At 41.1% G+C, this 10,420-nt stretch overlaps 1 long non-coding RNA gene across 1 annotated transcript in view; it reads right to left on the reverse strand.

Annotated features, from left to right (window-relative positions):
- The window catches only part of LOC127484845 (uncharacterized), a 40,401-nt gene extending 36,167 nt beyond the window's left edge, over positions 1-4,234 (reverse strand). The window contains exon 1 of the long non-coding RNA XR_007912017.2: positions 3,917-4,234. This is a non-coding gene — a long non-coding RNA (uncharacterized lncRNA). The remainder of the gene's footprint in view (positions 1-3,916) is intronic.
- Between the last annotated feature and the right edge of the window lie 6,186 nt (positions 4,235-10,420).

Genomic DNA, 10,420 nt, shown 5'->3' on the forward strand with positions numbered 1-10,420 from the left:
CATGCTTAAGCTTTTCTGTCACAGTGGGAGATGGCACCACTAGAAAAACTCAGTTGGATAGCAAGGACATCCTAGAGTAATATTTGAACCTTTCCTTGCTTTTGTTTCTTTAGGGTTTAAAGTAATCACTATACACTGCTAAATATACTTACTCTGATTTGATCCTCTTATCCAGTATTACAGTCAAATGTTTGTTCCTATTTTTAATCCAAGATCTTATAATCATATCACCATTGGCCAACACATCTGGGGCCTTAATTCAACAAATATTTATTGAGAGGTAGGAAGTATTTATTGAGAATTTGCTTCCAATTGTCAAAGATTGGAATGAGAACAGGATGAAAATATGAGGAAAAAAATCCATGGAAAATATGTATTATGAAAAACTAGCCGGCGCCGCAGCTCACTAGGCTAATCCTCCGCCTTGCGGCGCTGGCACACCGGGTTCTAGTCCCGGTCGGGGTGCCGGATTCTGGGATTCTGTTCCGGTTGCCCCTCTTCCAGGCCAGCTCTCTGCTGTGGCCAGGGAGTGCAGTGGAGGATGGCCCAAGTGCTTGGGCCCTGCACCCCATGGGAGACCAGGATAAGTACCTGGCTCCTGCCATCGGATCAGCGCGGTGCGCTGGCCGAAGCGCGCTGGCCCCAGCGGCCATTGGAGGGTGAACCAACGGCAAAGGAAGACCTTTCTCTCTGTCTCTCTCTCTCTCACTATCCACTCTGCCTGTCAAAAAAAAAAAAAAAAGAAAAAATAAAAAAAAAAAAAAAGAAAAACTATGTCTGAGAGAGTCCTCCAAGATGGCGGAATAGGGAGGGAGCACACTGATAGTCCGGGAATGGATAGTTTAACAAAAGTAGAGATACTGTAGTTTCAGGGAAGAGTTAGGGGAAAAAACTGCAGAGGAAACTCTTCTGGAACTAGTGGGACACGGTGGACCTACGTGGAGGACATGGGCGCCCATGGCTCAGGACCCCAGCTGCCGAGTCTACGCCCCAGTGCTGGAAAGGGAGGTGAGGTGCAAACTGTTGAAATCTTTACTTAATATATACTAAACTGATCTTCTGTATATAGAGATAATTGAAAATGAATCTTGACGTAAATGAAATGGGAGAGGGAGCGGGAGAGGGGAGGGTTGCGGGTGGGAGGGAAGTTATGGGGAGGGGGGAGCCACTATAATCCAAAAGCTGTACTTTGGGAATTTATATGTATTAAATAAAAGTTAAAAAAAGGAAAACTATGTCTATGGGCTGGCACTCTGGTACATCAGGTTAATGCCCTGGCCTGAAGTCCTGGCATCCCATATGGGCGCCGGTTCTAGTCCCGGCTGCTCCTCTTCAATCCAGCTCTCTGCTATGGCCTGGGAAAGAAGTAGAAGATGGCCCAATGTCCTTGGGCTCCTGCACCCTTGTGGGAGACCGGGAAGAATCTCCCAGCTCCTGGCTTCGGATCAGCACAGCTACGGCTGTTGCGGCCATCTGGGGAGTGAACCAGCGAATGGAAGACCCCTCTCTCTCTCTGTCTCTCTCTGCCTCTCCTTCTCTCTCTGTGTAACTCTGGCATTCAAATAAATAAATAAATCTTTAACAAAAGAAAAACTATGTCTAGATTTAAAAGATTTCTCGTATCAAATTTTTTTTTCCATTGTCCATGAGCTTTTTAAAGTCCTCTTGTATGATTTAAAGAGAGGAGTTACCTGAAACAGGTCAGAACTCTGCCACAGGTTGATGGACCTGAGAATTAGGGAGTCCTAAGTGAATTTACCTATTGCAGGTTGTAAAATTTGATAACATGTGATTAATTAACTCATATTCTATGCAAAGCACTTTCTTTGAGGCTGTTGGAGATAACAAAGGTCTGAAGATGAGGCGTCTTTCTCTAGTTTAGAATGCTGCTTTACTTTTGTGGTCTTTCCAACATCCATAATGTAAATCAAACTATGAGGAAAAACATCAGAAAAATTAAAATTGAGGCACAGTCTCCAAAATATCTCATCAGTAAGCCTCTGAATTCAAGGTCATCCAACCAAAGAAAATGTGAGAAACTATAACTACCAAAAAGAGTCTAAAGAGATATGACAACTAAATATAATGTGGGATCCTGATACAGAAAAAGGATATTATGGAAAAAGTAAGAAAATCTGGGGGAAACTAGACATTAGATAATGATAACAAATCAACATTGGTTCATTAGTTGTCCTAGGTTTTCCATATTAAAATAAAAATTTCATAACTTTGGGAGTGTATACAGGAACTCCCTGTACTATTTTTGTAATAAGTCTATCAATGTTAAACTGTTCTAAGAAAAGTTTATGGAATCAATAAAAATGCTTGAATCTCACCCTATGTTAAAAGAATCCATCTCTTTGGGTGTAGTGTCAAAGCAACTGTTCTCCAAGTGATTCTGATGAACTATGAAATTGAAGAATCTGGCCCGGCGCCGTGGTGCACTAGGTTAATCCTCCACCTGTGGTGCCGGCATCCCATATGGGCACTGGGTTGTAGTCCCGGCTGCTCCACTTCCAATCCAGCTCTCTGCTGTGGCCTGAGAAAGCAGTGGAAGATGGCACGAGTGCTTGGGCCCCTGTACCCATGTGGGAGACCAGGAAGAAGCATCTGGCCCTGGTTTCAGATCAGTGCAGCTCCGGCTATTGTAGCCATTTGGGGAGTGAACCAATGGAAGGAGGACGTTTCTCTCTGTCTCTCTCTCACTGTCTGTAACTCTACCTCTCAAATAAATAAAAATCTTTAAAAAAAAGAAATTGAAGGAGCACTGACTCATCTAGCAAGGCCAGATCAAAATTTAACCTGCAATTCAAAATTCTTTATTGTTTTTCACCTTCTTTTGCCCTCTTTAGCTCTTACAGATAGATGTAGCCATGGGCCTCATCTCCTGGCCTAGCCCCAGCCTGTTTCCTGGGTCAAACTGGACAAGCTAAGTGATCTAGCTTATAATGTGAATAATCTCAGGCTGGGGCTGGTCACTGTTTTCCCTTACTCCACTCAGATTTCAGCCAATGGTCAATACTACCGCCTTTCGATATCTGTGAGTTTCACATCCAAAAAGTCAACCAACTATGGTTTCAAAATAATCCAGAAAAAATGCATCTGTACTGAACAGGTAAAGACTTTTTTCCTTGTCATCATATCAGAAACAATACATTATAATAATTATTTATATAACATTTATAGTGTGGTGAGTATTATAAGTAATCTACAGATGATTTAATGTATACAGGAGGATATATGTAGATTAAATGCTATTCCATTTTATAAAAGGCCTTGAGTACCTGTGGACTTTGGTATCTGTTGGGGGTGGGGGATCCTGGAACCCCCTCAGATATGGAAGGAAATTATACTCCTTGGTTTCTCCCAACCAGCCATGACCCAGCATATAGGGACATGCTAGATTCTTTTCTTGTGATCTTTTTGAGGAACTCCTCATGTCAAGACTTCCTCTTGGGTTAAGGCATCAGTTTTCTGAAGTGGAGAACTTACCTCTGCTAGTTTCCTTCCTTGAAAATTTAGAACCCTCTTCAGTCACTAATCAGACAGTGACTGAGGTAGAGAGAGTCTCTGAAATAACCCTGCCTTACTCTTATGTCATTGACTTAGTTTCTGAAAGTTTTCCCTACCATGTTTCATCTGCCAGGTTAGACCTCTGTGACATGAACTGCCCAAATTCCCACCCCAGGATCTCCATCCTCTGGTTAATGTCCTCCACCCTACAATTGGAATGTTACAAATGATCCCAGTTAAACTTCATCTTGCTTGTCCTCTTTTGATCACCATAATATGCTGAGAATTGAATCTACTCCCATTAGGATAGCAACCCTTCTGTGACACCAAACTTCCCTTTCAACTAAGAAGACTTTCATATCTCCTACCCTCCACCAATGTTTGATCCTTGTCCCACACTTACCACATTATGCTCCACTGCATCTCCATATCCTCCTTGCTCTATCTGGCATGACCAATGGAATTCTTATAATTCATCTTCCCTGACCCAGCAATATCACCAGGCATATGAACAAAACCCGCAATGTGGAAAACAAACAGAAAAAAAGAATTTAGAAGAAACAGAGAAAACATAGGCAGCAGAAGAAAGCTTTAAAGACAAAGAAAAGATCTATACAAATATAGGTTCAAAAAGTCCATGAAAAAATGTAGTTAAAAGATAATGCAAATTCTTCATGGACTTTTTGGAGTTCCCTTGTATAATAACTGTCCTAAAAACAACTTGAAGCAAGACGAATGGAGAAGAGCCACAACTGGCCTGGAGCTTATGTATACTGCATGCAAAAAATAAACTTTCACCATAAACCAAAAAAAAAAAAAAAAAAAAAAAAAAACTAACGAGCAAATATTTCATTCATTCAATGGAAATAAAATTCTATATTTAAAATGCAAAAATAAGCAAGAGTTCGTGGAAATTTAAATTTGATACAGAAATCTTAAAATATCGTTAGATGGGGCTGGCATTGTGGCACAGCAGGTAAAGCCACCACCTTCAATGCCAGCATCCCATATGGGCACTGGTTTGTGTTCCGGTTGCTCCACTTCTAACACAGCTACTTGTTAATAGCCTGGGAAAAGCAGCAGAAGATGGCCCAAGTGTTTGGGCCCTTGCCACCCACATAGAAGGCCTAGAATAAGCTCTAGGCTCCTGGCTTTGCCCTGGCCTAGTCCTACTCATTGTGGATATCTGGGGAGTAAAGCAAAAGATGAAAAATCTCTCTCTATTTGTCTCCCCCTCTCTCTGTAATGTTGACTTTCAAATAAAGAAATCAATCTTAAAAAACATCATTAGAAAAGTTGTCTTGTTTTTGCTTGTGCTTTTACTTCTAGATTGGGACTTGATAGCCACCCTTGAACTTCTTGACTTCTTAGAGCCACTTTAGAATGAACAAATCAGTAAATCCAATTGAAAATTGATCCCTGCTAAAAATAAGAGTGGGAATAAGAGAGGGAGGAGATGTACAGTTGGCACACATTCCCTCAGACTTACCCCTAAGGGTAAAGCTAAAAACTTGCCATGGGACTCCAAATCCCATTAAGTTGGCAGGTACCAATGCCATCTTACTAGTCAAAGTGATCAGTTTAAGTTCATAACTGATCATAAAGATAGGATTAAGTGTCAAAGGGATCACATAAATAAGACCAAGTGTGTGCTAATAATAATTGATAGAATTAAAAAGGAGAGAACGATCCAATATGGGAAGCAGGAAACACAGCAGACTCATAGAATGACAAATGCCCTAAACAGCACTCTGGCCTCAGAATCAGCCTTTAAGGCATTCAGATCTGGCTAAAAAACCCATGAGAGCATTTCAGGCATGGAAAGCCAATACACTGTGGCAAAAAACGATCTAAATGAAAGATCTCTGTGAGTGAGATCCTGGTGGAAAGAAGGGGCCATCAAAGAATGGGGTACCTTTCTCTGAAGGGAGGAGAGAACTTCCACTTTGACTATGGCCTTTTCTAAATAATGTTGGAGTTTGTGAATTCAAGAGGCTTCCACAGCCTTGGCAGCTCATGACAAGAGACTTGGGTGATTACTGACATCATAAATAAGAGTGTCAATTGTTAAATCAACAACAGGAGTCACTGTGCACTTATTCCCCATGTAGGGAATATGTCTTTAATGTGTTGCACTATGATAATTAATGGTAAAACTAATCTTCAAACAGTACTTTACACTTTGTGTCTGTGTGGGTGCAAACTGTTGATCTTTACTTAGTATAGAGTTGATCTTCTGTATATAAAGATAATCAAAAATTAATCTTAATGAAGAATGGGATGGGGGAGGGAGTAGGAAGTGGGATGCTTTGGGGGTGGCAGGGTGGGTATAGGGGGAAGAACTGCTATAATAAAAAAGTTGTACTTACAAAATTTACATTTATTAAATAAAAGCTTTATATATAAAAAAAGACTGAACAGATCAGGCAGAGCTCCTGCTACTGGGTGTGGAAGTTGCTTTGGGGTCTTTGAACACCGGACAAATGGGCCCAGAGTCTACACTTCGGGGCTATTCATATTTCTGTGGGATCACCTAAGCAGGTGAGTCCTAAGATCAGGATTTAAGTTGATGACCAGAAAGTTCCATTTTAGCCTCAGATCCAAATCAGATTCTTAAATCTGGATCTTACCTAAGAGACTTGTATTTGGATATTATAGAATCAACTATCCAGCTATTGATAAAGTCCCATGTGGGCCCCATCCTGACTTTTGTGTGTATGCTTCCACACCCAAAATCTCAGGTAAGAGAGGAAAGATATGAACCCTTAGGATATCCTGTTCCTCTAGTTAACTAGAAGGAAATATCAAAAAAAGTAAAGTATATCTCAAATGTGGACATTTAAGGAATTTTTAACAAACACAAAATAAAATAAAATTCCAAATGTGATATCCATGTGTCTCTATAGTCTACCTCCTCAGAGGGTATATGTTCCATACCTCCCACATAATGCTCTCATCAATCAAAACAATCAAAATGAATGTACTAATTTGTGGAGTACATACTTTGTATCAGGCTTTGTGCTTAATATTTTAGAAATATCTTTTCATTCAAATATAAGAATATCTAAGAGACACGTGCAACTGTTATTCTCATTTTACAGATTAGGAAACTGAGGTGATCAAGCAAATCATCCTTTATTTAGCAAGGGAAGAGTCCCAGATTAAAATATAGGACAACTGACTCTGACTATACTACCATTGTTAAATTTGCTGTTCATGGTACCTTAATGCAGTACTGGCTCATTAGCTAGAATATCTCTCCTGTCCATCTGCCCAGTGAAAGCCTACTTATTACTCAAAAAGCAGCTCAAGTGTCATTTCTTCCATGAAGCATTCCTTTTTCAAACTTTGTTTCTCTTTCTTCAGTATTCTCATCAATTTAAAAATAGAATATTTATTTTAAAGGCAGAAGGAAAGACAGAGGAGACAGAGAGAGAGACAAAGATAGAAAGCTCCTACTTTCTGGTTCACTTTTCAAAAGCCCTCAATGGCTGGGGCTGGGTCAGGGATAGAGCAAGAAGTCAATAACATAATCCAGGTCTCCCATGTGGGAGCCAGCATCCCAATTCCTTGAGCCATCACTGGTGCCCAGGTCTGCGTTGATGGGAAGTTGGAGGCAGGAGCTGGAGCTGGGAATAGAACCCAGGCACTCCAATGTGGGATGTGGGCATCTTAATTACTAAACAGCCTTTCTTTATCCATTTTTAAAAGTATCCCTATGAATTAATCCCTGACAGGGTTTTCCAGAAGCAGACTTCAAGAAGAAAGTTTGTCCACAAGTGATTCCTGAAGGAAAGGCTCCTGAGAGAAACTGGTAAGGGAGACGGGAAGCAGGACATGGAAAGTGAAGAAGCTAGGCAAAACGTAGTCTTTAAGCAAAGCCGCAGCCTCTGTGTGATCGCATAGGGGAGCTCTAGATGACAGGAAACAGCAGAGTTTCTCTTGAGCTGAGCAATCTGAGAAAGCATTAACCCCTCCTCACCCAGCACCCTTGCCAGTCATTGGTTAAGCGCTTTATTCCTGAAACATATAAACCCTCAGGCATTTCGGGCCTTCAGTATGTCAATCCAAAGTGGCTTAAGAACTAAGTGGAATTCTCTTATAAGAATATGCAAGCTGGGGCTGGCACCGTGGTTCGCTTGGTTAATCCTCCGCCTACGGCGCTGGCATCCCATATGGGCACCGGGTTCTAGTCCCAGTTGCTCCTCTTGCAGTCCAGCTCTCTGCTGTGGTCCGGGAGGGCAGCGGAGGATGGCCCAAGTGCTTGGGCCCTGCACTCCCAAGGGAGACCAGGAGGAAGCACCTGGCTCCTGGCTTCGGATCAGCGCAGTGCCGGCCGTGGTGGCCATTTTCGATGTGAAGCAACGGAAGGAAGACCTTTCTTTCTGTCTCTCTCTTTCACTGTCTAACTCTGCCTGTCAAAAAGAAAGAAAGAAAGAAAGAAAGAAAGAAAGAAAGAAAGAAAGAAAGAAAGAAAGAAGGAAAGAGCAAGCTACTGAGGTCGGCATTGCGGTGCAGCAGGTTAAGAAGCCACTTGTGATGCTGGCATCCCACATGGGTGTGCTGCTTCGACTCCCAGTTACTTGGCTTCCAGCTAATGTGCATCGTGGGAAGCAGTGGATGATAGCCACGGTGCTTGGGTCCTCACCACCTATGTGGGAGACCTGGATGGAGTTCCAGAATCTTCATTTCAGGCTGGCCCAGATCTGGCTGTTGAAGCCATAGGCTATAATTTGAATATGGTTTGTCTCCTCTGAAAATTCATCTGGAAACATAATTCCCTTGTGAAGTATTAAGAGACTGAAAATCTAACCTGACTCTGATGATGTGGGGCCCTTGGGAAGGGATTAGGATTAGATAAAATTGTCAGGGTGGATGTACCCTGATTGGATACTGGTGGCTTTTTAAGAGGAAGGAGAGAGATCACACATATAGAGAGACACTTCTACTCCCTCTGCCCTGCCATGTGATGCTCTGTACCACCTTGGGACTCTGCTGCCAAGAAAGCCATCACCAGATGAGATCCCTCAACCTTAAACATCCAGAACCATGAGCCCCAAAAACCCACTTTTCTTTAAAACTTGCACAATCTGTGGTATTGTATTATTGGCAATAGAAAATGGACTAATTAATATCCTTTGAAATTCACTCCATTATTACTTTAGTATGTGCTACTTCTGTATCTTTTCATTTGCACTCAACAAATATTATTTGGTTTTAATTCACCTTAAGAGTGAAGAGAGTCTATGACCAGACTGGTAAATTCTGCATTCACTTCTCAGGTCCTCTGAAAATTCCTCACTTCCTAGTACTTATGCTGGGATGCATTCTTCTTCTAATCCCCAATGACATCAACCTCTACTGAAAATTTCTGTTAAAATCTGATGAGGAGAAAGTACATTCTCAAGGACTTGCTTCTTAATAGGAAACTAATTACTGAGCAGCCAAGTTAGCCATCCTCCCCTTCTCGAACCACAGAAGTGTCTACCTTCTCAACAACTTCCCTTTCCCTCTTCCTAATCCCAGAGGTGAATACAGATAATCAGGGTGACTTTGTTAAGTGACTTAAGGAAAAGACAGCTAGTAAGTTCATAGTGTGTATCAATGAACACTTCATTTCACATCATCAAGATGTGGGAGAAGTTCTGCACATTGAGTGGCTGCCATTGTACTAGCTGTCTGTGAAATTACCTGTTCAGAAGCTCAGAAAACCATTCCCTTTCAGTGCCTGCTCAGGGCTGGGAGATGACACTAGTGCAGAGCCAGTTAGTTCCCACCGAATACATATAGTAAGAACTAAAATGGAGAGATACCTAAAATTACTTGTGCTATAAACATAAATAAGGAGACAGTCCTTTATCTAATTTCTATATAATAATGTCCAGCATTATTTAGTACTTACAGCTGGCTAGACCAAATGAGTGTTAGACATGTGATATCTTTGATGTGAGGCCTGTTTTCTAGATGAGGAAACAAAGACCTGGGAACGAAAATTACATGACCAGGGTCAGACAGTGCAGAAGTTGTAGAGATCTGAGAGTTGAGTCCAGGAAGGAATGACTCGTGTAAGCCTCTGATCTCAGAACTTTGTGCTTTTCTAGTTTTCCACACGGGATCAGGACGTGTGGGTTCTTCAATCAAGCTCGCTCAGAATATATGGAGCCAGTTTTCTATCAGTATCATCCAATCATTTTGTAAGACCCACATTGAAGACACTATTCTTCTCAGTGGAAACTTAAAGAGTACTGAAACAGTAGTGAAACAGTACTGAAAACTTAAACAGTACTGAAACAGTACTGAAAACGAACTTCTTAAGTCCCTCTTTAGAATTCCAGATCATGTACAGCTCTGCTAAGGTAAATGTTAATCACAAAAAATGTTGGTGTGTAAAAATAGGAATAACAAGGAAGGGAAAATGTTTATCCTGTAAAATAAAATGACATTGTGTACATGTGTTTGAGAGCATTAGAAACAAGTAGCAATGTTCACTAAAATTGAAACAGAGGCTGGACCTCTGTTCTAGAATATTTAGTGAGCCATTAATCCATATATGTCTACATATGGAGAACAATACATATATAATTATATAAATCAGGCCTTTCATTTTTAATATGGCTTTACTACTATCAATCCTATTTAATTAAGCTTCTAATTAATAAACTCCCTAATGAACTATGAATTAAACTGTGTGCTATTTTTTACTTACAGTAATGATTATTTATGCTATATATGGTTGTTGGGGTGTTGCATTATCTGAGCTCAAGGGGACTCATATACAACGTTGATTAATTCCAGAGAAACCAACCAAAGTCTGATTGGGAGAGACATGGGTTTATCGCTCTTAAGAAGTGACTGGTGGCACTCCATCAGTCAGTAATCTGCACTGCCCCTGCAGAGTGCACAACAT

The sequence above is a fragment of the Oryctolagus cuniculus genome, chromosome X (assembly GCF_964237555.1).
Source record: "Oryctolagus cuniculus chromosome X, mOryCun1.1, whole genome shotgun sequence".
Taxonomy (NCBI): Eukaryota; Metazoa; Chordata; class Mammalia; order Lagomorpha; family Leporidae; genus Oryctolagus; species Oryctolagus cuniculus.